The sequence below is a fragment of the Lethenteron reissneri genome, chromosome 28 (assembly GCF_015708825.2).
Source record: "Lethenteron reissneri isolate LAM-NWPU_2019-01 chromosome 28, ASM1570882v1, whole genome shotgun sequence".
NCBI classification, from domain to species: Eukaryota; Metazoa; Chordata; class Hyperoartia; order Petromyzontiformes; family Petromyzontidae; genus Lethenteron; species Lethenteron reissneri.
In genome coordinates this window covers 3985368-3992149 of record NC_083806.1, presented here as the reverse complement: position 1 = coordinate 3992149, position 6782 = coordinate 3985368, and positions in this window count along the sequence as shown.

The following is a 6782-nucleotide window of genomic DNA, read 5'->3' as shown; positions in this document are numbered from 1 at the left end:
TCGGGGCAGGTGCGGGAGTGGGCGGGGCCTGTGGGAAGTGGGCGGGGCCTGTGGGGGAGTGGGTGGGGCCTGTGTAGGGTGGGCGGGGCCTGTGGGGGAGTGGGCGGGGCCTGTGGGGGAGTGGGCGGGTCCATGTGCGGGAGTGGGCGGGGCCTGTAGGGGAGTGGGCGGGGCCTGTGGGGGAGTGGGCGGGTCCATGTGCGGGAGTGGGCGGGGCCTGTGGGGGAGTGGGCGGGTCCATGTGCGGGAGTGGGCGGGGCCAGTGCTGGAGTGGGCGGGGCCATGCGGGGAAGTGGGCGGGGCCTGTGGGGGGTGGGCGGGCCATGTGCGGGAGTGGGCGGGGCCTGTGGGGGAGTGGGCGGGGCCTGTGGGGGAGTGGGCGGGCCCGTGTGCGGGAGTGGGCGGGGCCATGCGGGGAAGTGGGCGGGGCCTGTGGGGGAGTGGGCGGGCCATGTGCCGGAGTGGGCGGGGCCTGTGGCGGGAGCCAAGTGCAGGAGTGGTTGGGGTCATATCTGTGAATGGGCGGGGTCAAATACAGGAGTGGGCAGGGCCACGTGTGGAAGTGGGCGGGGCCATGTGCAGGGGTGGGCGGGGTCTGTGCGGGAGTGGGCGGGGCCTGTGGGAGAGTGGGCGGGGCCACGTGCAGGAGTGGGCGGGGCCTGTGGGGGAGTGGGCGGAGCCTTGTGTAGGGGGGCGGAGCTTTGTGTAGAAGTGGGCGGGATATAAGCTAATCTTGATTTGAAGCTTTCGTGACTGCAGGAATCCCTACTCTTTAGTTATTTTGGTAAAGTGACGTGGGTAGAAAATAAAATAAATCACGACGTTTCGATCGCAACACAAGCGGTCGTCCTCAAGTCACCTACGTGACTTTACCGAAAGAACCAAAGAGTAGGGATATATTCTTATATATTATTATGAATATGGATATATTCTGTTTGGGGGGGGGGGCACAGGCGCCATGGTGACGTCACCGTCACTTTGTGGCGAACAGCGGAGTTATTGGTATTGGTGGAGGTGAGGAGTAGATGGGGTGGTGGGAGGTGTAGTCTGTGTGGCAGGTGGTGAGGCTGCACAAGCAGGTGAAGGTTGTGAGGTCCGTGTGGGAGGTGCAGGTGGCGAGGTTGACAAGGCAGGTGAAGAATGTGAGGTCCATGTGGGAGGTGCAGGTGGCGAGGTTGACGAGGCAGGTGAAGGAGGCGAGCTCTGTGTGGGAGGTGCAGGTAGTGAGGTGTGCGTGGCAGGTGAAGGATGTGAGGTCCGTGTGGGAGGTGCAGGTGGTGATGTTGACAAGGCAGGTGAAGGAAGTGAGGTCCGTGTGGGAGGTGCAGGTGGAGGTGTGCGTGGCAGGTGCAGGAGGCGAGCTCTGCGTGGGATGTGCAGGTGGTGAGGTGTGCGTGGCAGGTTCAGTGGTGAGGTCCGTGTGGGAGGTGCAGGTGGCGAGGTGTGCGTGGCAGGTGAAGGAGGTGAGCTCTGCGTAGGGAGGTACAGGTGGTGAGGTGTGCGTGGCAGGTGCAGGAGGCGAGCTCTGTGTGGGAGGTTCAGGTGGTGAGGTTGACAAGGCAGGTTCAGGTGGTGAGGTCCGTGTGGGAGGTGCAGGTGGTGAGGTGTGCGTGGCAGGTGAAGGAGGCGAGCTCTGCGTGGGAGGTGCAGATGGTTAGGTGTGCGTGGCAGGTGCAGGAGGCGAGCTCTGCGTGGGAGGTGCAGGTGGTGAGGTGTGCGTGGCAGGTGAAGGAGGCGAGCTCTGCGTGGGAGGTGCAGATGGTTAGGTGTGCGTGGCAGGTGCAGGAGGCGAGCTCTACGTGGGAGGTGCAGGTGGTGAGGTTGACAAGGCAGGTTCAGGTGGTGAGGTCCGTGTGGGAGGTGCAGGTGGTGAGGTGTGCGTGGCAGGTGAAGGAGGCGAGCTCTGCGTGGGAGGTGCAGATGGTTAGGTGTGCGTGGCAGGTGCAGGAGGCGAGCTCTACGTGGGAGGTGCAGGTGGTGAGGTTGACAAGGTATGTGAAGGAGGCGAGCTCTGCGTAGGGAGGTGCAGGAGGTGAGCTCTGCGTAGGGAGGTACAGGTGGTGAGGTGTGCGTGGCAGGTGCAGGAGGCGAGCTCTGCGTGGGAGGGCGTCCGTGCCGAGTAGAGACCTCGCGAGTCGCCTCCCTTAAACCGCGACCCTCGCCCTCCCAAGCCACTCACCTGTGCACCTGCTGAAAGCCGAGTCAACATGCGGGGGGTCGCGTCGAACACATCCTCGTTAACCATTAATCTCCTCGACGTTTGAGTTAAAAGAGTCAAATATCTGCATGGACCCAAACGCATTGGTCAACGCTGCACAACTTATAATTGCAGAACTTCGCGGATTTATCCCAGGACCTCCCACGGCCTACTGCCTAGGCGTCACAAAACGTCAGACCCCCCTCAAATATGACGTCACAAAGCTCTGCCCCCCCCCCCCAAAACTATATTTCCATTTTGAAAAAAAAACATGCTTCAAATCGCTTTAAACTATTGGCATTGTAGTGCGTATTTAATGTGGCGCTGCACTCTGTTGTAGGAGAAAACATTTATTAAAAAGTATATTTCATTAAGTAGAACGTATTGTCTATATTTATTTAAAGTTGCGCATTTTGATGTGACGTCACATTTCTCAAACCCCCCCCCCCCCTCGTCACACATCGTCACAAATGTCTGACCCCCCCCCCCCCCCCAGGTGCTTGACGTCATTTATGGACGGCCCCCTATTAGACAAAGGCCCCGTGCCTTTCACACCTCGTAACACAGACCACTGGCTTTGACGGGGCCTATCTCTGCTCTTGAAACCCAGTAGATCGAAACCGGCCCATAGTTTTGACTCGGGACAATGGGGATGACGATGTTTCGCAGCCCATTGCCAATCCACTGCTGGATGAAGTCCCCCCACGCCGCGTGGGTCGTTGATTGACCATACTTCACCACGTTGGTCAAGTAGCGTGAGTTCGTGGACAGAGTGAATGTTGGTGGTAATCACCTTCACTGCGCGTCCAGGAGATTTTATCCATGACCCGGTCTGCTCTGACGAATAGGTCTCCATCGCTTGACATTGTTAAAACAATGAAGGCACATCTACCGTGTTCCTTTACCAACCCGGGCTGACCAGCGTGGTGAAGTATGGTCTAAGAATCCTCACGATCGACGCCGCACCATGGGTGGGAAAAAAACGATTTTTCCAGCGGCAGGCATCGGGTTTTTTCTTTAATACAATTAAACCCGATTTCGGGGAATTAAAACCTGGTTTAATCAATACAAAACTCTGATCCAAGGCTTAGGCTGCTTCCTCGTCGGTGCTGCTATCATCGTACTCGGGGGGCCGTCGGGCACGGGGTAGTCGTAGAATGCGGCGGGCAGGTTGGTCTTGATGACAACGAGCTTCTCCACAATCGTGGGCGCCAGTGAGTTCCTTAGCTTGAAATGAATGAAGCCCATCGTTGAGAAGTTCCGCTCGGATGCCGCAATTAGAACCAATTAAACCGGATTTCTCCCAATCTCAGATGATCGGGTTTAATATAAAAAGGCAATTAAACCCGATTGTAAAAAACCCGACTGTGCCACCCTTGCGCCGCACCCGGTGGGGAAGCCCCAGAACCGGCCCTAGACCTTTGGGGGCCCTAAGCAAAATTTGGTTGGAGGCCCCTTTGATGTATGATTTTTTTCACCCACTAGCTAGCAGTGACTCTAGGGAGCCCTCTGCTGGCCACGGGGCCTTTTGCAATTGCAAGGGTCGCTTAGTGGCTGGGCCGGCTCTGGAAAGCTCTCATCCAGCAGTGGATCGACACGTCTGCAAATTAATGGGACGGTCCTTTAAATGGCATCAGTCGAGAGGATGTAACGAATCGTGATTGGGTGATGCGAGTCCATTTCAAGAATCGAATATTTGTGTTTTAAAAATCATTGCTGAATACTGCACAGCGAAATCTCGTGGCTGCAGAGGGGATCACGCGAACCCACGACGCATCCTGTAGTGTATTGCGTATATACAAATCGACGAACAAAAACCACGTGCATATTTAACCAAACGATGCCATTCACGCGTGTTGTTGTCTTAAAGGGATCTATATTATTCGAATCGATGGTTACTGAATCCCAACTAGGCCTCGGCAAGGGAAGGTAAAAGTGTAAAAACAACGAGCCTACCTTTACCCTACCGTTTACCTTACCACAATACAATCACTCTACCCTACCTTTTACCCTTTAGCAGCTAAAGTCAAATGTAAAAAAATTAACCCGTAAAAACAAAGTTTTTCACTATAAATCCTTTATATGCGTGGCGGCTAGAGTCCTCTCGTCCTCTGGCTTGAGATGGCTGCCACCTATGGGTCAGATGATTGTCTGCCACCATTAAGCAATTGGTAATTAAATATAATTATTTTTTTCCTAAAAAGTGTAACATTTTTGAAAAAAAATTTCACGAAAATAAATTGTCACGCACAACGAGTCTGTGTGCAAAATGTCAGCTCGATTGGATCACGGGAAGTGGGTTAAAAAACGACCGAAATATTTGCACGGTCGTAAGCGCGCAAGCAAGCGAGTGAACTTAATATAAAGGATTTAAAAAGCAACGAGCCTACCTTTTACCCTACCTTTTACCCTACCCTTTACCCTTACCCCTTGGCATGTCGACACCTTTATCCTTTACCTTTACCATTTTACCCGGTAAAAAGGGTACAATTACCCTACCTTGCCGAGGCCTAATCCAACCCCCGCCGTGACTACCGAGTTATCCGGATTATAAGACGCTCCGGCAAGCATGACGCACCCCCCCAAACGCGTGCCCGGTGTCAATAAACTTAAACCTGTTCAACACGTAGGCTTTGGAAACCAAAATCATCCATAAGAAGTTGTTTTTTGGTTAGATCGCGTAAATTCTAGATTTGAAGCTTTCGTGACTGCAATAATTCATACTCTTAGGTTTTTTCGGTAAAGTCACGTAGGTAAAACATATTAATAATAAAATAAAATAAATGAAAATATACAAATTTACTGTATCATACAGTAAATTTGGCTGTGACGGTCCCACCTGAAGACGGAGACTTGTGTTGCCTCCGAAACGTCGTGATTTAAGATAGTTATTTTCATTTATTATTTTTTTTACCTACGTGACTTTACCGAAAAACCTTAGAACATCTATTAAACAAACCTCTTGCCGTACTACACGCACACCCACCATCCCGAGTTGTACATTAATCCGGAGTACACGCCCGAGTTGCCTGTAGTCTCCTTATCAGCGCCGCCGCGTGCTTCCTGCGCGGTCAGCATTCGGCCGGATTGCAACTTCGGTTCTGGGTTCTGTAGACGCGCGCGTTCCCCAACCGCGGTTGCGTTATCGGCCGAGATCGTTCCACTGCTGGATGAAGGCTTCCCTCCCCCAAGCAAGTCTCCGTCCTCCCCAGTCAGTGTCCGCAATTAAAGCGGCGCAGACCCAATAATCACACGGAGAACGTTTGCCCAACGTTAGTTGTCACGTTCCCACTGGGTATACCGGTCACGTGGGTTCGTGGTGGAATGAGCTATGGAGGATTGCGAGTGAAAATTCTAGTTTGGGTTCTAATCGGTCCTTCATCCACCAGTAGCACTTTGTAGGGAAACCAACAGAGGTTGGTCTCTGGCAAAACCATTCCCACTATAAGAACGTGGGATTATCACCACTGGCTCTGCAGAGGTGTAAACAGGAGATGAACACCCCCACCTCAATGCTCGTTGAAGCAGGAACTCACTTTGACATGAGCACCTCCACACCAGCTGATCGCTTTACCAAGCCACATTACAGTACATCTATCGTCTATTCAGATACAAGTTGGGTGTCAAGACGCATCCATTAGTTTGGCCACGGTGCAAGAATGGCAGACACTCCTCTGAACCCCGTGCTCTACTTTGATCGATAGAGGCCCATCGCGGCACCATCAAGTTGGCCGTCCAAGGGGACTTGTGGGTGTCGTCAGATCTGGCGCGAGCACGGTCGAGCTCCAGGTGAAACATGGACATTGGTTGTTGAAACGGGTAATTCGTCGCGATTCTGATGTTGGGGTTGTTACGCGCTCACTCCACGCGCCTGATAATTGCTGTGTCCCAAGTTACCAACGTACCATATGATGTAGAGCTAATCTTGAATACAGAAGAGGTCCTCAAAACAGGACTGGTTTATTTTTTTTTATTTCACAAGGGATCCCCACACCATGGCATTCTACCCCGGTCTCAAGGAACCTCTGGGCAGCCCTGCCACCATGCACACACTTGACCCACAAGAGTTAATACATTTAATGTAAGTGCACCAAATCTGCAATATACAATTTGTATGGCAAAGACCATATCGTATGATGCAAACAGGAGTGGTCAACATAACCAGCTAAAATTACACCGCCCACTAAACGATGCATGATGGAACAGCGCAATGGGAGTCGCCCTCGGAACCGACCACAAATCTCCAAACACAATCACCTCGGCCAACACTTCTGGTGAAGCGCTCAGAAGCAGCAAAGAAGCATCGCAGTCAGCAAAACTTGGGAGTGACTCGCTAACAGCCTGGAGTCTGACATTTGGTTCACTTCTACGATCGGAGCCAAATAACCGTGATCCACTATACAACTGAGCTGCACCCGGAGCCGTGCTGAGTAAGTCTCGCACAGCTCAGGATGCGGAAGGTTGTTCTTCCGCCCCAGAAGCCGAACCAGGCCCGGCCGCACCACGAACATCGCATGCAATGGTAAGTCGAATCACAACGTATGCCGAAAATTATTCACCCCGCCCCTAGCCCTGCTTTGCCCCG